This window comes from Rhincodon typus, chromosome 6, assembly GCF_021869965.1.
Source record: "Rhincodon typus isolate 14 chromosome 6, sRhiTyp1.1, whole genome shotgun sequence".
Lineage (NCBI taxonomy): Eukaryota > Metazoa > Chordata > Chondrichthyes > Orectolobiformes > Rhincodontidae > Rhincodon > Rhincodon typus.
Genome location: NC_063337.1, coordinates 71,857,698 through 71,879,944, shown reverse-complemented (window position 1 = coordinate 71,879,944; position 22,247 = coordinate 71,857,698). Strand labels below are relative to the sequence as shown.

At 40.8% G+C, this 22,247-nt stretch overlaps 1 non-coding gene across 1 annotated transcript; it reads right to left on the bottom strand.

Moving 5' to 3' along the window:
* Positions 1-1,176: 1,176 nt before the first annotated feature.
* On the bottom strand, positions 1,177-1,250 carry trnan-guu. Its single transcript has one exon. It is a non-coding gene; the product is annotated as a tRNA-Asn (tRNA).
* Between the last annotated feature and the right edge of the window lie 20,997 nt (positions 1,251-22,247).

Below are 22,247 nucleotides of genomic sequence, written 5' to 3'. Positions count from 1 at the left end.
AAATATTTTCCCTTTTCTCACAGATACAGCCAATTGCAACTCCAATTTTTTTGCCAAGTCCAAAAGCTTTGCCTTGCTCACATTTTGTAAAACTTCTAAAGTGACCTCTTCCACCCCCAAGATACTCTTAGTGACTTAAATAATTATTATTACACCAAGCACATCCTGTTTAAACCAACTGAATTCAACACCCAAAATAAACGACATGAACACTGACCACTCACTGCCTTTGAGTCCAATAATCCTAAACCAACCTGGAATTAGAGATTTCGATAACAGTTGAGCCCTCAATTTGTTAAGGACCAGACCAGACCACCTCAAAATATATTAAGAAGGCAGTGAAGACCCTAACTTTTTCTTATTTTAAAGGTAAATGTGAGGTGCTGTGTTCCGGATGCAATATGATTGGTCAAACTTCTCAACACTAAGCAAAACACAACTTATTTAAACACTGTAGTTAAAATGCAATGAAAAGAAAGGAACTTGGAACAACTTAACTCTATTGGAAAACTTAACAATATGATAGTTAAAGTAACCGTTACTAACTAACTATTCTAATATAGCAACATCCCATTAACATACCATAGGCAAATTCAGAACACAGATTGTCCCAAATACAACTCCCATAGAGGCAGAGAACCCTCAAATTTTGGCTGTAACCAAGAGAGGGACAAAAATGTCTCTTCAAGACTCCAACAGCAACCGCTGAAATCTAAACTAAAGATCCTGATTCTGTGGGAGTTTGACCACACCATTCAAGTTGCTTTACAACTAGACACATCCCCACCTCTGTCATAAATCCTCTCTTTAAAAAATGGGGGAAAAAGACCTCTTAAAGCCATAGATTTGTTATCAACATAATCATAGAATCCCTATAGTGTGGAAACAGGCCCTTCAGCCCAACAAGTCCACACTGAACCTCAGAGCATCCCACCCAGACCCACCCCCCTATAACCCACCACATCCCTGAACATTATGGGCAATTTAGCATGGCCAATCCACCTAGCCTACATATCTTTGGACTGTGGGAAGAAACCAGAGCAAACCCATGCAGACACAGGGAAAATGTGCAAACTCCACACAGACAGTCACCCAAGGGTGGAATCGAACCTGGGTCCCTGGTGCTGTGAGGCAGCAGTGCTAACCACTGTGCCACCCCAAAGTGAAGGAGCAAACCGTCTCTGGGTGGGTTTGAGCCACCGACCTTTCAGTTAACAGCCAAACACGCTAACCGACAGCGCCACAGAGACAGGCTCTGAACTCTTGTTATCTTACTTTTGAAAGACTCCCATTTGCCAGCCCGTCACTTGTGAATGGACCACTCAATCAACTTTTGAAAGCTACTGTCATGTACCAGTAAAATTTACCTTGCTCCAATTCAGAACTTTAACTTTTATACAAGGCTTATCATTTTCCATAACTGTTTTAAAATCAATAAAATTATGATCACTGTTCCCAAGTGCTCCTCCACTAACACTTCAGTCACTTGCCCTGCCTTATTTCCAAAGAGAAGTTCAAGCTCTGTGCCTTCTCTGGTAAGTACATCTAAAATTTGATGAAAACAATTTTCTTGAACACATTTCACAAATTCCTCATCATGCAAATGCTTAACACTATGACAGTTCCAGTCTATGTTTGGAAAGTTAAAATCTGCTACTATTACAACTCTATCATTCTTACAGATATCTGAGATCTGCCTACATATTTGCTCCTCAGTTTCCTGCTGACTACTAAGGGGCCTATCGTACAATCCCATCAAGGTGATCATTCCCTTCTTATCTCTGAGTTCCACCCATATAGCTTCACTGGAAGATCCCTTATAAATATTCTCCCTATGTACACCGGTAATGTTTTCCCGAATCAAAAATGCCACCCCTCCTCCTCACTTGCCTCCCTTTCTATCCTTCCTATAGCATCTATAGGAAATTGAGCTGCCAGTCCTGTTCCTCCTTCAGCCATGTTTCTGTAATAGCAATGATGTCCCAGTTTCATGTTCCCGTACATACCCTGAGTTCATCCTGGTACTCCCTTCCAGGGACTGTGGGTGTGCCTACACCACATGGGTCGCAGCAGTTCAAGAAAGTGTTTCTCCATCTTCTCCAAGCAGTCACATCCCATCAAATTAAGAATTGATATGGCAAGCAAAACTTTGGACCAAGCCACAGAAAGAGATATGCAGGCAGACACTTGGTCGGATCTCAAAGAATGTCTTAAGGATAGAGAAGAGGTTGGGTTTAAGAAGGAAATTGCAAAGTTTAAGACTTGAATTGCAGAGGCCATGGAGCATTATTTGCATTTATACATTAATACATGACAAATAAATGTAAATCCCAGTGTGTGTACAGTGTGTACAATTAAGCATTGCTCTGTGTAAAACCTGCTGTTTAGAAAGTCACATTTGGATTATATTACAATATAGACAGTTTGTCTTTATTCTTCTTGTGTTCGAGGTGGAAAAGAAAAGAGTAGACCTCTTCTGTGAAAAAAGCAAATCAGTATAAATAAAATGTCACATTTAACAAAACAGCTCTCAGCATTTATGGTCAAATAAACTTGATTTAAGAATTTCAGAGGTGCAGTTTTTGAACTCTGACTGAACCCAAACTTTGTAGTTACATTAGATTAGCACAAAGCATTTTGCTGCAAAAATGACCTCAGTCTGAGAAGTTGTTCTGTCCGTGCACAGCCATCTGATTGCACAATGATGACTGACCAGAATGTCCAATAGAAGTTGCTCACAATTACTTCTTTTGGTACTGTATCACTAAGGATCAATCGTAAGTGCCAAACATAAAAATAATGGCAGGCAGTCTGAGTTTCATACCTCTCTTCAAACATAGAAATATTTGCACAAAAGAGATTTTTGAAATCAGGTATCGATCACATTATTGAAACATTTCTTATTCTGTTGTTTACTTCTCCTGTAATGATGTGAATATCATTATAATTGGAGCAACTGATATGAAACGGTCTCTCCTTCATTATCTTTTGAAAGGTGAATGTAATGGTCTTCAGCCTGAAGGACTGACAAGAGAATTAGTACAAACCCTTGTAGGTAACAAATATTCTTTATATCCTAACTTTAAAATTCTGGCATGTACAAACCTGCATTCAAAGTTATAAGCTTCATTTCCACTGCTTGATCAATTAGAGGCAACTCAATGTTTCAGACATTTGCTCTTGTTTAAATTTATACTGGCTAGTTGACTTTGAAAGATAATGTACTATACATTGTCACACAAATCCTAATAAATAGGATAACTATAATTAGTTACCTCAATGGCTTTTTGCCAAATGGCCAACAGAAAATGCAGGATATTTGGGAAGTTAATTTGTGAAGAATGCAACTGCTGTGGGTAGACAGATGAGTTGCAGAATCAAAATGTTGTACTTATGGCATGAAAATGTGTTAAAGATTTATAGTTATAGATACATATTAATGGATTCCTTCTATTGCAGCCCTGCATTTTTATTCTTTACAAATCAATTATTTAATTACAATTGGATACGCTTCCACCAGCCACTTTGGCAGCATATGCCAGATTATAATTGTTTCCTGTGTGAATAAATTCTTCCTCACAATGCTACTGTTTCTGCTCCCAATCAGCGTAAATCAGTGTCCTCCGTTTCTTGATAATTCCACTGATGATACTTTTATTCCTCCATATCTGCTTTGTCCAGTTCCACTTGAATTTTAACACTTCTATAAATCTCTTCTTAATCATTTCATCTCTAAGAATTGCCTCAGCTTCTCCAAACTATCTGTATAACTGGAGGTAACTCTTAAGAAACTTTTGTTCGTATTATTTTAATGCATTCATGTTCTTCCTAAAACTGGACACATTTCCAGTTTAAGTTGAGCCAATTTTTGAGATAGACTTATCAAAACTCCCTTTTTCTGTATTCGATCCACCTGCTGGTAAAACCCAGAATTCTGTTTGCATAATTAACTGCTTTCTCGTTTGCTCACTACATTCTAATATATATCCTCAATTCTCTTTCATCTTGCACTCCTGTAGATTTGTAGTCTTTATTTAATATTGCTTCACCATATCTTCCCTCAAAATAAATCAGCTCCTAATCCTCTGCATTAAATTTCATTTGAACATTGCGTCAGCCTACCTCTGTCCCCTTAATGTTTATCACTAACCTCCTGACAGTTCACAAAACTTCTAGAAACATAGAATCAAAGAAAGTAGAAGCAGGAGTAGGCCCTTTGATTGTTTGAGCTTACTCCACTGTTTAATATGACCACAGCTAATCATTCATCTCAATACCCTGCTGATGCTTTCTCCCCATATTCACAGATCTCTTTAGCTGGAAGAAATGTAATAAACTCCTTTTTGAATACATTCGACATTTTGGCCTCAACTGCTTTCATAGGGTCACTATTCTCTGGGTGAAGACATTTCTCCTCATCTCAGTCTTAAATGGCTTACCCTATATCCTTCGACTGTGACCCTTGATTTTGGACTTCCAGTCATTGGCAACATCTTTCCTGAGTTTAACCTGCCAGTCGTGTTAGGGTTTTATAGGTTACTATGAGATTCCCCCTCTGTCTTCTAAACTCCAGTGAATATAGAGCAAGCCATTTCAACATTTCTTCAAGCACCAGTTCTGTCATCCCAGAAGTTAGTCTGGCAAACCTTTGTTGCATTCCCTCCACAACCAGAATATCAGATAAGGAAACCAAAACTGCACAAAATGCTCTAGGTGAGTTCTCACTGAGGGCTTGTACAATCACAGCAAGACATCAAGACATCCCTGCTCCTGTACTCAAGTCCTTTAACTATGAAGGCCAACATATCATTCCCTCCTTCATTGTCTGCATGCATACTATCACCAACTGGTGTACAAAGACACCTAGGCCTTTTTTCATCCTACACCCCAAACTTCACCATTCAGATAATAACATGCCATCCTGTTTTGCTTCCAAAATTAATAAGCTGACACTTATCAATATGAAACTTCATCTGCCATGCATTTGCCCACTCATTCGACTTGTCCAAATCACACTGAAGCATCTCTGCCCCCTCTTCACAGCTCCCCCTCCCTCCCAGTTTATGTCATAAGTTCTAAGCTTTGTGTCTTTACTCTGTACACTCTAGTCTATGTCATTAATATATATATCAAGAAAAAGCGGTGTTTCTTAATATTGAATTTTGTGAAACTCCACTATGTGTCTGCCTCTAATCTGAAAAAAAATCACTTATATTCTTCAATATAAACAAAGAACTGTGAATGCTGGTGATCTGAAACAAAAACAGAATTTACTGGCACAACCCAACAACATCTGTGAGCAGAAAACAACATTTCAAGTCCGGTGGATCTTCATTAGAACCAATATTCTTTCTTTTCTGTCACTCAGCAAATGCTGTTACTATCCCTTTTATTCCATAGAATAACATTGCTTGCAATCTTGTTCTGTAGGATTACATTAAACACCCTTTGGAATTGCATGTACATGATGCTAATCATTTGATCCTCATTCAACTTTCCTGTTACATTATAAAAAAATTCAAACAAGTTTGTGAAATACAATTTACCTTTGAAAAAATCCATGCCTGCTTTCTTTAGTTAAACTATATTCACTTTAGTGACAGTTTTGCCTCCAATTTTCCAGTCTAAAAGCTATTTGTTTGCCAAAATTAAACAGACAGGCCAGTAGTTGCTGGGCTTATCACTCTTACTGAGGAAGTGTGTAAATTTTGAAATTTTCCAGTGATTCTGGCACTACTTCAGTATCTCTGGAAGACTGGAAAGTTGTGGCCAATGCCTTTGCAATTTTCACTCTTACTTCCTTTAGCATCCTTTGATGCATCTTATCCAGTCCTGACAATGTACTGACTTTGAGTATGACCAGCTTATCTAATGCTTTCTCTTTATTAATGTTTCGCTCATCCACGATTTTGACTATTGCTTCTTTCCCTCTGACTTGGGTTGTATTTCCTTTCTTAGTAAACACAGATGCAATATAAATATTTAATACAGGAAGCCATGCACTTGAATCCTTTTTAATTCCTGGCCTTTTTCCTTCTTTCACCAGATTTGACTATTTATATGTTCCTAAGGAAGAATTTTAGGTTCTCTTTAGTCTTAGTTATCAGTCTTGTCTCATGCTTTCTCTTTGTTTCTTTTATTCATTTTGCACTTACACTTTGAACCTTTTCTATTCAGCCACATTCTCAGAACATGAATAGGAAAGGTTTGGAGGGACATGGGCCAAGCGCATGCAGATGGGTTTACTTTAGTTTGGGATTATAGTCGACATGGTCTGTTTGAACTGAAGGGTCTGTTTCTGTACTGTATAACTCTATGACTCTAAGCTCTTTATCTGCTTTATCTTAGTCTCTACCACATTTTACATTCAGGAAGCTTTGGACTTCTTTTTCTTACCTTTTCCCCTTGTGGGAATGTGCCTTGTTTGCTCCCAAACTCTCTCCTCATTTGAGGTAGCCTCTTGTTCTATTACAGTTTTGCCTGCCAACCTCTGATTCCAGTTTACCTGGATCAGTTCCCTTCTTACCCCAGTCCCAATCAATCATTTTTATTCTGAGTTGTTCCATATCTGTTTTCCCATGCTAACCAAATCTTCTGATACAACATTTATTACACCCTAAATATGAGCTGATGGCCCTTGATCAAGTAACCAGCCTCATTCTGCTGAACCAGATTCAGCATCCGTCCTTATTATAGAAACAGATGCAGAAAATTCTCTTGAACACACAACTCCATAAACTCTTGTCTCGCTCCCTGTCTCTCTCTGCACTTAACACTATTATTCTATTACTACCCCAGTCTATTACAGGATCATTAAAATCTCCCATTATTGCTGCTCTATAATTCATGTATCTCTCTGTAATTGCAGTGTAAATTTGTTCCTTTATTTCTTTCCAAATAGCTATTAGTTTTTGGAATATATTCAGGAGTACAATCGGATCGCTAATGTTTCTTAGTTCTAATCAAACAGATTCTGGACTTCATCTGTCTAGGATATTCTTTCTCTACAGAACAGTAACACACTGCTTAATCAACATAGCTATCCCTTTTTGTTTCCTTATTTCCCAACTGGGCACCTTGCAATATTTAGTATCCAATACTGTCCTTTTCAAGCCACCTCATCATCACCACAACATTGTGAGGATGTTGACTTGCTCACTGAGCTGGCTTGTTTTTGTTCATTTCATGAATGTCTAACTCTGTCGCAGCCCATTCCCAATTTTATTTGCCTGAGTATATGCATTCAAATACATTCCTATTTTAGATTATTACATTCCCACTCAACCCCATCTAATATCTTCGTAATTTTTGCTGTACTACCATCTATCAAATTTATTGTGCACCTTGATTTTCCTCTCTAATATTACCTACTGATCATCATTTATCTGGAAAGTTACTTTAAACTTTGTGAACAGCTCTAACGTATCACCTAAGGGACATTAGTCCTGGCTGTATTAAAGTGCAACTTGCCTCAACAAATCCAAACTCTCTCTGAACTCTTCTCAATTTTACAACAATCTAAAACCCTCTCTCCTGCACAATTTCTACATCCATGCATTCATCTGTTGTATTGCCCTAATCCTGTGCTCCCAAACTGGTACTTGGTGAATGATTTGCAGATCACTGTTCCAAATTATCATTCATGAATCAAACTATTTATTCATTCTGTTCTGTCCCACTTTAGTCTGCTGCTTCACATTGTTTCTTGAAGCACTCAACATCATCAACATTCTGGGTGTTATCATTGACAAGAAACTCAACTGGGCTAGCTATATAAAGGCAATGGTTACCAAAGCAGGTCAGGGACTAAGGATTCTTCAGCAAGTAACTTGCTTCCTGGCTACCAAGAGCTGTCTAACTTCTATAAGGCACAAGTCAGGAGAGTGATGAAATTCTTCCCACTCGATTGGATGAGTGCAGTTCCAAGAAATACTAAGAAGCTTGACGCCATCCAGCACAAATCAGCCTACTTGATTGACACCACATTCACCAATATTCATTCTCTCCACCACCAGCACTCAGTAGCAGCAGTATGTACCATCTACAAGATGCACTGCAGAACTTCACCAAGGCTCTTTAAAACAGTACTATCCACACTCAAGACCACTACCATCTAGAAGGGCAAGGCTAGCAGATACAATGGTACACCACTACCTGCAAGTTCCTCTCTGAACGACCCAGCCTCCTAACTTGGAAATATATCACTATTCTTTCAATGTCACTAGTTCGATGTCCCGGAATCCCATCCCGAATAACATTGTGGCTGCATCCATATCAAATGGATTTCAAAAAGGCAGCTCAGCACCACATTCTCAAGGGTAACAATAGATGGGCAGCAGATGCTGGCCCAGACAATGACACCCACATTTGAAGAATGAATAGAAAGAAAGTTCAGAGCTGTTAATGGTGTAAATGCGACTTGTCGTTGGTTGTTTATTTTATTTGTTGAAGGTTGTCTATGGGGTGCCAATCAAGTGGGTTAGATTGTGTTAAGATTCTTGATTATTGTTGAGGCTGCATCATCCAGATCAGTGCGGAGCATTCCATGACACTCTTTTAAGCAAAGCAAGTGCGTGAAAAATGATTCAGCTGCTTGCAGTTTAAGCACTGCTTTCCCAAGTTGTGACAGGCTTCTTTTTCTTTCATATCCTTCTGCAACCTATTCTGGAAACATTGCTTCCTATTCTCCATTGTGTTGTTCTTATTAGGTCTGCATGTCCTTCAGCATCAAGGAAAGCCTTGTCAGCTTTTCCATTAATTCTCTCTAGTTCATGATTCACTATATGAGTTGCAACAGCATGTTGATGTTGTACGTGACATTGGTGAAACCTCTTCTGGAGTAACGTATCCAGTTCTGGTCAGCCTATTATAAGAAGGATGTTATTATGCCAGAGAGTGTTCAGAAAAGATTTACCAGGATTTCGGTGAGAATGGAAGGTTTGAGTTATATGGAAAAGCTGGATAGGCTGGGACTTTTTTCCACTGGAGCGCAGGAGTTTGAGGGGTGACCTCATAGAAATTCATAGAATCATGAGAGCTATAGATAAGATGAATGGCAGGTGCCTTTTCTCCAGGGTGTGGGATTTCAAGACTGGAGGGAGTATTTTTAAAAGTTACAGGAGAAAGATTTAAAACAGACATGAGACGCAACTATTTACACAGTGCAGCTTGTGTGTGGAATGAATTTCCAGGGGAAATGTGGATGAGGGTACAGTGATAATGTTCAAAAGACATTTCGATAAGTAAATAAATAAACAATGTTTGCAGGGTATGGGCCAAGTACAGGCAGATGGGTATAGTTTAGTTGAGATTATGGTTGGCATGGGCTTGTTGGACTTGTTCCACTCTATATGACTCTATAACTTCATATCTTCTACACATATCAATCACTTTCTTTAGAGTAAGTTTCTGACCTCTCAGAAGATGTGCTTTCACAGTTTTTTTTTTACCTCAGGATTTTGTTTTAAACCTCAGATAATCCCATCTGTGACAAGATAATCTTTCAGTTGTACAAATTCACTAGATTCAGCTGGATGTCTCAATGCTGATCAATGCTTCATCACTCTTCCTGAGCTCCAATGTCAAGCACATATCATTCATAAATATCCTCAGTAGATATGGAGTCTTCAAGGCTTCTTTGATTCTTCATTCCATCCCTCCTGCTCCTTCAGTGAAAAGTAGGGTACAATGCAGCTTATGGCTGCCTTCCAGTACTGATAACAGGGTTGTGGTCAAGTGACTGTTGGTCCAAAATTGGACTTGATAAGTTGAGGAGAAAACACAGCCTGATGGAAAATTGACCAAGTTAAAACAACAGCCACAGTTATTGGCTACAGAGAAAATTGGAAATCAATGTCAAAGAGATTACAAAGCATCAAGCAGAAACTGTTACAACCAGCCCTAGGTTTGTGTATTGGAAACATATCAATCAGATTTTCTGGCACCTTGACTACCTAAGTATGTGCACTTTATATCACCCAACATGGCAACGGTGAAGGGTGTTAGTGTGACCCTATTGAATGATTTGAACCATGATTGCATTGGCCAAAGGCCACTGAACTTCTGGAAAGTCTGAGGTGAGGTGGGATAAAAAAAAACACACTCACCTGGAAGTCATCCCCTCAGTGAATAAGCTTAGAGGAAACTCACAGCAAAGACTCAACATGGTCCAGCAATGGATCTCTGACCACTTGGAGAGAGAGAAAGAAGATCCACCCTGATCTGTGACACACACCTTCATGGAAGAGAGTCAGGTCTAAGTCAAAAAGGAAAAGATTTCAATAGTCCAGCTTAAACACATGAATCATTGCAGGTAATTTTCTTTTTCTGACAGATAGAGCTAGATAAAGATTAAATGTTGTGGGCACTTAGGAAATGTTCACATGATGTTTTCAATAAGGAACCTTTTTGCTAATAAAATCCAGTTGAGCCACAAACTGAATTTTGTATCTATTTGTCCCCCTTACTGTCAATAACACTTGGGGGTCAAAGTGTCCAAAGCATAGACAACAGAAGTGCTGCTCTAGGCTGTTGAGGCTTCTTGTTTAATGCTACGGCTATCTCATAAATTTGCTACTGACACTGAAAGGATTTTCAATTCATTTTCAAATTGCCTTTCCTCTCCGCAAGATCAGGGACAGAAATGTCAAGAATACTGACTCATCCAACAGTAAAATTAAAGATATATTTGCCATAGCTAAACTGGATCAAAGGGCTGCTTCTCTCATCGGAGAGAATAAAACAGACTGGTGGTGGTTTAACCTGAAATCACCATGCCTCAAGCAAGGGGAGAGTTTAAAATGGAGAATCCTATATGACATCAGCTGACGCAGGAATTGAGCCCACACTGTGGACATCACTTTAATTTCTAACCCTGCTGCCCAGCCAATTGAGCTCCCCCGGGCAGTACAGAGCTGCAAACTGCGGCTCTAATTCTACCTGGTTTCATACTGTACTTTCACCTTCAGCTCTCAAAATCCAAATAGATTCTGCAGTCACTTCTGACTCCACATCTAACCTACGAGCTTTTAATGATTTTGTTCCCTAAACTCAAGCAACTACATCACATGACTACAGCAAGACACAGTGTACAAATGCATGTCTCCAAACAGTTGCAATACTTGCTGTCCTGTTTGCTTGTTTCTTTGATAGTTTGCTAAACTCTTTTTGCAGAACTGCACCTTCGTTTTTAACAACATTTTAGGAGATATGTAGACCACAGCCACACGTGGTTCACACTGCTGTTCAGAGGGCTCTGAAGCTGGTTGGTGAACCCTGGCACCAACAAGGCAACATGCCATCTTACATTCCCTTCTTCCTTCTCCATACAGCTTTCACAGTCATGGTGCCAAGGACTCAGTCTTAGAAAGTGTTTCAGAACTGCAAAGCAACATGAAATATATTCCAAGATGGTAGGAACTGCCGATGCTGGCGTCTGAGATAATAAGGTGTAGAGCTGGAGGAACACAGCAGGCCAAGCAGCATCAGAGGAGCAGGAAAGCTGACGTTTCAGGTCTGGACCCTTCTTTAGAAATGGCGGAGATTGGGGTGGAAGGTGGTAGTAAAGTGGATGAACTGTTCAAGCTTATTGTGGGAGCATGAGGTGGTGCTGATAGAGTCATCGATGTAATGGAGGAAGAGGTGGGGGATGGGGCCAGTGTAGCTGCGGAAGAGGGACTGTTCCACGTATCCTACAAAGAGGCAGGCATAGCTTGGGCCCATGTGGGTACCCATGTCCACCCCCTTTGACTGTAGGAAGTGGAAGGAGTTGAAGGAGAAGTTGTTAAGGGTGAGGATGAGTTCGGCTAAGCGGATAAGGGTGTCGGTGGAGGGGGACTGGTTGGGCCTGTGGGAGAGGAAGAAGCGGAAGTCTTTTAGGCCATCTGCATGGGGAATGCAAGTATATAGGGACAGGATGTTCATGGTGAAGATGAGATGTTGAGGACCAGGGAATTGGAAGTTTTGGATGAGGTGAAGCTCATGGGTGGTGTCACGGATATAGGTGGGGTGTTCCTGGATCAGGGGAAGAAAGGAGAGTTGAGATAAGTGGAGATAAGTTCAGTGGGGCAGGAGCAGGCAGAGACAATGGGTCGACCAGGGCAGTCGGGTTTGAGAATTTTGGGAAGGAAATAGAAACAGGAGGTGCGGGGCTGGGGAACGATGAGGTTGGAGGCTGTGGGTGGGAGGTCACCTGAGGTGATGATGTTGTGGATGGTCTGGGAGATGATGTTTTGGTGGTCGGGGGTGGGGACTTGATCAAGGGGGCGGTAGGAGGAGGTGTCAGAGAATTGGTGCCTGGCCTCGGTGATGTAGAGGTCAGTGCAACATACCACAACTGCACCTCCCTTGTCCGCGGCTTTTATAATGAGGTTACAGTTGGGGCGGAGGGAGCGGAGGGCTGCATGTTCTGTGGGGGAGAGGTCGGAGTGGGTGGGAGGGCTGGGAGGTTGAGGCGATTGATGTCTCGACAGCAGTTGGAGATGACGAGGTCGAGGGAGGGTAGGAGGCCTTGGGGTGGTGTCCAGGAGGATAGGGTGTGTTGGAGGCAGGAGAAGGGGTCAATAGAGGGGGGTGGTTAGGCTCACTGTTGAAGAAGTAAGCGCAGAGGTGGAAAAACTATTCGATGTCCAGGCGTGAGAGGTATTCGTTGACGTTAGGGTGGAGGGGGATAAAGGTGAGTCCTTTACTAATGACTGACCGTGCGTCTTCAGTGAGGGGGATGTGTGCGGAATGGTGAAGACCCAGAAGGGCTGGGTGCTAGTGTATACTCTGGAGCTGCAGGCAGTGGAGGTGGTGGGCGGAGCAGCATTGGCGGTGGGTGGAGTGGCATTGATGGTGGGCAGTGCGGTATTGGTGTCAGGCAGAGCGGCGTCGGGTGGAGTGGCGTTGGCAGCTGAGTCCTTGATGTCAGTAGTGCTATCGGTCACGGAAATGGAGGCGGTGGTATCAGCGTTGTGGATGGCGGTAGCCATACCAGAAGTGGCGTACCAGGCATCGGCGGATGTGACATTATCCGTAGAGTTCATGGGTGCCCTGATAGTGGCCACATGGCCAATGGTGGTGGGTACATTGTGGGGAAGGTCCTGGGTATGGTTGGGAATTTGGGGTGTGGAAGAGGCCTGTGTTGGGTGGCGGGCGCCAATAAGTTTAGTATACTTATGGTTTTTAATGTCCAATAAGGCAGAGTAGAATCATGAGTTGAGGTTGTGGATCCTGAGAAGAATGAAAAACAAGAGAGGTCCTTTGCAGGTCTGGGAGAGGGAGGCTCTGAGCTGGGGTAGGCTTGATTGTAGGGCCGGGAGATGCCAGTGCATTGTTGTGAGTGTGTGTTTGAGGAGTCACAGAGAAAAGCGTTTTTGGAGGATCTGAATGTTCTGTATGTGGCGGTCGTCGCGGGTGGGGCCAAATTAGGAAGGCCTGAATGTGGACTGTAGTCCATTGGCGATGATCCGATTCCGTAAGCAGGTACTGAGAAAGGTAATGTGGCTGTAGTACCTGGTTTGCTTCAGGATGTGGGCGAACACTTTCAGGGCCGAAGACATTACCAGAGGGTTGCTGTGGGAGAGAGATCCACTGAGGTCTTTCCAGAGGGAGGAGGGTAACTTCTTCAAGGTAGGCATCCTTAGAAGAGGCTTCGCAGTGGGGTTAAAATCACTTATGAAATATATTCCAGTTGAATTATAGGGAACAAGCCCGCCACGATGCATGCAGTAAGGGTTTGAACAAACAAAATTAGATATTGATCAGGACAGGTACAAACTCACTTACATAGAACATAGAACATAAAACTGTACAGCACAGGAACAGGCCCTTTGGCCCACGATGTTGTGCTGAACATGATGCCAAATGAAACTAATCCCTTCTGCCTGCCCTTGGTCCATATCCCTCCATTCCTTGCATATTCATGTGCTTACTTAAAAGTCCCTTAAATGTCTTTATTGTATCTGCCTCCACCACTACCCCGGCAGTGCATTCCAAACTCCTACCACTCGCTGTGTAAAAAACGTACCTCTCACATCACCTTTGAACTTCCCATTCTAACCTTAAATGCATGCTCCTAGTATTAGACATTTCAACTCTGGGAAAAAGATTCTGACGTCAACCCCATCTACGCATCTCATAATTTTCTATACTTCTATCAAGTCTTCCCTCAGTCTCCACTGCTCAAGAGAAAACAACCTGAGTTTTTCTAACGTTTCCTTATAGCTCATTCCCTCTAATCCAGGCAGCATCCTGGTAAACTTGTTTGCACCCACTTCAAAGCCTCCACATCCTTCCTGTAACGTGGTGACCAGAATTGAACACAATACTCTAAGTGTGGCCTAACCAAAGTCTTATAAAGTTGCAACATGATATCCTGGCTGTTGTACCCAAATCCCCGACCAATAAAGGTAAGCATGTCATATGCCTTCTTTACCACCCTATCTCCTTGCGTGGCCACTTTCAGGGAGCTGTAGACTTGAACCCCAAGATACTTCTGCACATCAGTGCTGTTCAGAGTCCTGCCATTACATGTATACTTTTCCTTAACATATGATCTCCCAAAATGCAGCAGTTCACACTTATCCAGATAAAATTCCATCTGCCATTTTTTAAAATTCATTCACAGGATGAGGGCATCACTGACTAGGCAACATTTATTGCCCATCTATAATTGCCCAGAAGGCAGTTCAGAATCAGCCACATTGCTGTGGGTCTGGAGTTACATGTAGGCCAGACCAGGTAAGGATGGCAGTTTCCTTCCCTAAAGGACATTAGTGAACCAGATGGGTCTTTCCAACAATCAACAATGGGTTCATGGTCATCATTAGATTATTAATTGCAGATATTTTATTGAATTCAAATTCTACCATCTGCCATGGCAGGATTCAAACCCGGGAGCCCAGAAAGTTATCCAGGCCTCTGGATTAACAGTCCAGTGATAATATGACTTGGTCATTGCCTCCCCTTATTTCTCCACCCATATCTGCAATTGATCTATATCCCACTGTATCTTTTGACAACCTTCTACGCTATCCTCAACTCCACCATTTTTTGTATAGTCTGCAAACTTACTAATCCACCCATCTACATTTTCATCCAAGGCATATATATCACAAATAGCAGACGTCCCAGTACAGATCCCTGCGGGACACCATTAATTAATGACCTCCAGCCTGAAAAACACCCTTCCACCACTACCCTCTGTCTTCTATGCACAAGCCAATACTGAATCCACATGGCCAAGTCACCATGGGTCCCATGCATCTTAATCTTCTCGATGAGTCTACCATAACGGACCTTGTCGAAAGCCTTACTAAAATCCATGTAAACAACATCCACTGCTCAATCTTCATTGATCACCTTTGTCACCTCCTCGAAAAGTTCAATCAAGTTAGGAAGATGTGATCTGTCCTGTTGAATGCCATGGTGATTCTTCCTAATTAAGCCATGCTTTTCCAAATATGCATAAATCCTATTCCTAAGAATTCTCTCCAATAGCTTTTCAACCATTAATATGAGATTCACAGGTCTGTAGTTTTCTGAATTATCCCCATTTCCCTTCTTGAACAGAGGAATAACATTAGCTACTCATCAGTCCTCCGGGACCTTTCCTGTGGCTAGTGAGGATACAAAGATCTTGGTCAAGGCTCCAGCAATCTCCTCTCTTGTCTCTCTCAATAACCTGGGGTAGATACTATCAGGCCCTGGGGACTTATCACCTTAATACTCTTCAAGATATCCAACAGCACTTCTTTCTTGATCTGAAAATGCCCTAGCATATTAGTGTGCTCCACACAAATCTCAGTATCCTCCATATCCTTTTCCCGGGTGAATACTGATGAAAAGTACTCATTTAAGATATCACCCAAATTCTCTGCCTCCAAGCACAAGTTTTCTTTTTTATCCTTCAGGGGTCCTATCTATCACTTAGTTATCCTCTTGTTTTTAATGTATCGATAGAAGACTTTGGGATTCTCTTTACCCTACTTGTCAAGGTCATTTCATGGCTCCTTCTTGCTTTCCTAATTCCCTGCTTGAGTACATTCCTGCTTTTGTTATATTCTGCACAGGTGCTGTCCAATTTCAGCTTCCTAAACCTTGTATATGCTTCTTTTTTCACCTTTTGACAACATTTATAACTTTCCTTGTTATCAATGGGTGCCTTACCTTATCCTCCTTGTCCTTCCTTCTTACTGGAACATGCCGGTCTTGAACCCTCTGCAGTAGGTCTTTAAACAGTTCCCACATGTCGAATATGAAATTGCCTGATAGCAACTCCTCCCAATTAACACTCCCTAGCTCCTGCCTAATACTGGTGTAATTTGCCCTCCACCAATTTAGTACCTTCCGGGACTTATCCTTATTCATAACTATCTTAAAACATAAGGAGTTTTGATCACTGTTTCCAAAATGCTCTCCCACTGAAAGGTCAGTCCTTGGCCAGACTCATTAGGCAATATAAAGTTTAGTATGGCCCCTCCTCTCGTTGGACTATCCACACACAGTTTCAAGAAACCCTCTTGGATGAACTTAACAAATTCCACCCCATCTAAGCCTCTTGCTCTTGAAACATGTCTTGAACTAGTTTCACTGAATCTTTTGCAGCCATCTTAGACAGCAGACATGCCAGAATAGAAATCTTAGCAATGTCACTCTAAGTCTTGTTCCCAAGTGTCTATGATGGGATTTCAATCTGCAATCTTCTGAATCAGAGGCCAGTGTTACTCCTGAGTGGTAGCTAACACAAAACTGAAACAGAATATTGTGTTGCTAATTTTTTTCGTACTCATTCTTACTCATAGTAATCCGTTGAATATTGACAAGAAAATAAAAAATATAATGCGAAAGTCATACAAAGTGATGAGCATTCGGTTAGTTTCGTAAGAATGCATATGATAAAAGTTTATTTAGATCCTGAGCATTAAGAACCTGTAGCCTCAAAGGCTGCAATTTTCCTATTAAAATGCAGTCTGCTTTGAGTTGGCAATTTAAGGGAAATGTAGGAGTAAGAAAATCCATTGAAATTATGCTTTTTCTGAATCATCATTAAATCATATTGCCATCCTAAGCCTTAGTCATTATTTTTTCAAAGTTTATGTGGATAATGTTTCACTGGCTCAATTAGCGTTTCTTGCCTGTCCTTAGTTGCCCTTGAGTAGATTCTGGTGAACTGCCTTCTTGAATTGCTGTGGTCCATGTCCTGTAGCTACAGCCAAAATACTGTAAGGGAGTCAATTCCAGGATTTTGACCCAGTAACAGCTAAGGAAATGTGACAGATCATGATGCCTGAATGGTTAGTGGCTTGAAGAAATATGCACATGGTGATGTTCTCACATACCTCTTGGCTTTGTCATTCTAGACACTAGTGGTTGTGGATTTGGAAGATGCTGTTTCATGAGGTCTTGGTGAATTTCATGTAATGGATTTTGCTACAGTTCATCAGTGGTGGATAGAATGAATGTTTATAGAGGTGGTGCCAATCAAGTGGGCTGCTTTATCCTGGATGTTGTCAACCTTATTGAGTGTTGTTAGAGCTACCTTCATCTTGGCAAATGGGGAGTATTCAATCTGACTCGTGACTTGTGCCTTGTAGATGGTGAACAGGCTTTGGAGAGTCAGTAGGTGAATTATTCACTGCAGCCTTCCTATTCTCTGACTTCCTATTGCAGCCACAATATTTTTATGGCTGGTCCAACGGTAACTCTTAGAGTGATGCTAATGGGGGAATTCATGGCAATGTAATTGAATATCAAAGGGCAATGGATAGGCTTTCTCTTGCAGTTGCATGGCATAAATTTTACTTGCCATTTATTGTTTGGATATTGTTCATTTCTTGCTGTATTTGGACATGGACTGTTTCAGTACTTGAGGAGTCATGAATAGTGCTGAACATTGTGCAATCATCAGTGAACATTACCATCAGCTAAAACCTGCCAGCAAATTGCAAACAGCACTCACTTGCAGTTTTATAACTTCAGTCATACAATCCCCTACAGTACAGAAGCAGGCTATTCAGCCCATCAAGTCCACAGCAAACCACCAAAGAGTATCCCACCCCCCTACTCTATCCTTGTAATCTTATATCTCCCATGCTTTATCCAACTAGACTGCACATCCCCAGACACTATGTGGCAATTTAGCACGGCCAATCCGCTTAACCTGCGCATCTTTGCACTGTGGGAGGAAACCAGAGCACCCACAGGAAACCCATGCAGACATGGAGAGAATGTGCAAAAATCGACACAGACAATCGTTCAAGGGTGGAATCAAATCCAGGCCCCTGGCAATGTGAGGCAGCAATATTAACCATTGTGCCAATGTGCTGCCCTTTTTTTAAAAACACCTCTGTCCCTCCTAGAATAATAGAATTCCCGAACCAATGGATTCCTTTATCTTCCTGATTAATGCATTCCAGGTGTAAGCTGGGGTTTTTGGTTGCTTGTTTACTTTTGCTTACCTTATTTTCACCTTTTTATGGTAACATTATTTGTCTCTTTATTTTGGATGAAAGGTCTTTTTAGGTAACAGGAGTATCAGTAGCAAACATTGCAACTGCAGTTGCACATATTAAGGCACAGTGGGTGAGATGGATGCTCATAGAAGCATTACTCAGTCAATAATCTGTAAAGACCAACAGCTACTTCCTTGGATATCTCAAAGGAACAGTGAATTAGAGTGCCCATTTAACCATAAAATCTAATATGATCTGTGCAGCCTCCTGCAGCTGTATCAACTGAATGTTGAATGAGATGTCATGCTTTCATGGTAACTTCCAACATCACTGCACCTACCATTTTTACCTCAGACTCCTTCTATCCTACCACAGGAACATCTTACTTTTGTCAGCCTGTGATGGTTAGCTGTTGTAAGTAGGTTTGGGACCACCAGGAACATCATTGAATACACCATTGGTATGTTGAAGGTAAGGTTGCAGCAATTTGATCAGTCTGGGAGCTTCTTATCCGAAATAGCTGACAAATTACATTGTAAAATCTTGGTCAGTGTCATTCTGTCCTATATGGCTGTTCAATGGTGTACAGACTTGGTGAAGCCATAGCTAGAAACCTCTTCCAATGAAGAAACATTAAGTGAAGTTAAGGAGAAGTCTGAAGAAGAGGTTGTGGCACAACACTCAACAAACATACAGATAGACAGTAAGCAAATGATCTCTTAGCACTGTCGATGACTTACTCAATCTATACAAAAGTCTCTCTGCACTCACTTTACTTGTTGCCTGAACCCTCCTTTCACAGCAAAGCTGTCAATGCAGACTTAGCTACAAAGCAAGGAGACATCCATTAAGTGCACTAATGTAAAAATGGAGATGCATTTAATTACCCAGTCTCTCAGCCCTAGTTGTTTTACTAACTGAAGGTTTTCTAATTTAGCCTCTCCTCTAAAATGTGCCATACAAAAGCTTAATTGTCTCATCTTGCTTTTTTATTTGTTTGATGACAGTCTGTCCACAATTAAACATGATTGATTTTTTTTTATCTTGCATATGCAGTGTAGGAGAAGGGGTAGGAAATAATATTCTTTAAAAGATGTTTGAGGTAAATATTTTGTCTCATTACTTTATGCCTCTGTGAAGAAATTTGGGATTTTTTTTCTAAACGAGAGGTGCAGTTTCTGTTATTGCTGTTATGGTTTCCATTATTGCCATCATTATGTCCCAAATATTCTTTAATCAATGGTTTTAGAAATCAAGCAAAATACATCATTTGTTATTTCAACTTCAAATTTGGGCTTTAGATCAGAGGAAAATTACTGCTGCTAAGCCACAGATATTAACTTATACATTAAAAATTCATTGACATTTTATCTCCATGACTTCTGCAGTTAGTACATTTGTCACACACCATGTTAGACGGACAAATCCTCATTTTGAAATTACATGAAGCTTTGAAGAACAGAAAGGTATTCTAGTAACATTTTTCGAATAGAGAATCAAAGGTGCAACCACACTTGGAACTGAAGCTTCTCTAATTTTTTTTGGAGCAAATATTAAGTTAATATCTTTGAAGAAATATGTTGGAAGCATTGAGTAAGCATCAAGATTGTCTGTACTACTTGCTTGAGGTAGTTCAAAATGCCTTTCGATTTTCCAGTTACACTGAGTGCCATTTATTTTCAGAGATGTGCTGCGGTTACACAAAATGATCTGTTCCATTTCCCTACTGATTCAAATGAAGGATGCATCAGGTCTTAAGAAATTTCCCATTGCTATCTCACCACTGATTATTCTGCTCAATACTGGTTCTGACTAAGTTATCAGTGTGTTCCTATTGTAAAAATGAAAAATTGCTAGACAACCTTATCATACCATTAAAAGTATAGTTAAATTAGGAATATTCTTGGGAAAACAAGAAGACAGATTTTGACAGTGATTGCTTACTATGATTAGCAGTAGGATGCTTTGAGTGTCATTCTTAATACTGAATTAGAAGCAAGTGTAGACCATTCAGTCCATCAAACCTGTTCCTTCAACACCATAGAATCCCAGCAGAACAGAATGAGGCCATTCAGCCCATTAAGTTTTCCACTGATCCTCTGAACTGCATCTTACCCAGACCAGCCCACCACCCTATCCCTGTAGCCCCACATTCATCAAAACTAATTAACCTAGCTTGTACATCCCTCAACACTACTGAAAATTTCACCATGACCAATCCACTTAATCTGCGCACTTTTGGATCGTGGGAAGATACCTGAGTATATGGAAGGAACCCATGCAAGGTTCACAAAGAGAATGTGCAACCTCTACGTAGACAGTTAGAAAATGTGCAACCTCCACATAGACAGTCACTCAAGGCTGGAATTGAATCTGGATGCCTGGCACTGTGAAGCTGCAGTGTTAACTGCTGAGACGTTGTGCTGCCTTAATAATCATGGGGGATCATTTCCTTCAAAGACTTTTTCTCCCACACGTTAATTTATGCCGTTGGTATTTAGATATCCATCAATCTCTAAACACACTCAATTGATGGAATTTCTGCAACCCTTGGGGTAAAGATTTCCAATGATTCACAATACAAAACAAATTGCCCTTATCTTGTTCTTAAGCGACTTCCAACTTATTTTGAAATTGTATTCCTTGGCTCTAGAATTCCAGATGAGGCAAAACATCCACCTTGTCTTTCCCTTTAAATATCCTTCAGTTTGGTTTTAATTCTGCTTGCATGTTTGTACATTTTCCTTTCTGAACTCAATGTGGTCCTTTCATTGAGGTTTCAACTCATTCCATCTTTATTCTTTCTTTCAGGAATTGAGAAAGAAACACTGGATAAATACTGTTGTGTTATGGCTCACAGTTAATATATCAGGGCGCCTTTAAGATGTAATCTGAAGATATCATCACTATATCATGGCATGTGACCTGAGGGTATATAGGTCTCATGCTTCATCTTTGGGATTACTTACAGCAAGAGAAGCTAATGGAAACATGCTCCTTTTTGTCTATTAGCACATTATTAGCCCTGTCAATCTTTCTTTGGGCTTTATCCCCACCTGTTGTTTACTCCTTACCCCCTCCCCCAACCCTTTAATCTGCATATAAACCAACATTTTCCTAGCTACCCTCAGTTCTGAGGAATGGTCACTGAACCTGAAACATTAATTCTGATTTTTCTTCACAGATGCTGCCAGACCTGCTGAGCTTTTCCAGCAACTTCTGTTTTTGTTCCTAATTTACAGCATTCACAGTCCTTTCGGTTTCTATGAATACGTAGAATTTGGGACCATGAAACAGGAATTTAGCTACTGCCTTATATAATTCCTTACCTAGCTTTCTCTCCATCGAACTATGCATTCCATGGCACAAATAATATTCACCCCTGCAATGTTAGAGCCATCCAGAAATGTTGGAGCAAATTAAAATAAAGAGCTACACATGATGGAGATCTGAAATAAGCAAAAACAGAAATTGCTGGGGAAACTTTAGCAGGTCTAGCAGTATCTATGAAAACAGATTTAACATTTCAAGCCCAGTGACTCTTCTACAGAACTCAAAATCTCAGAATGCAATTTGAAATATTAACTCTGCTTGCTCTCCATAGATTTGCCAGACATGCTGAGTTTCCCCAGGAATTTTTGTTTTTGTTTGTTTCAGAACTGTTGGAAATTGGCTCGTTGGAGTATGTTCAGGCATGAGGCATGAGCAAGATTGTATTTTTATGCTGTGGAAAGAAGCCAAGCATTAATAATTGAATCAGAGATAGTAGGAACTGCAGATGCTGGAGAATCCGAGACAACAAGGTGCAGGGCT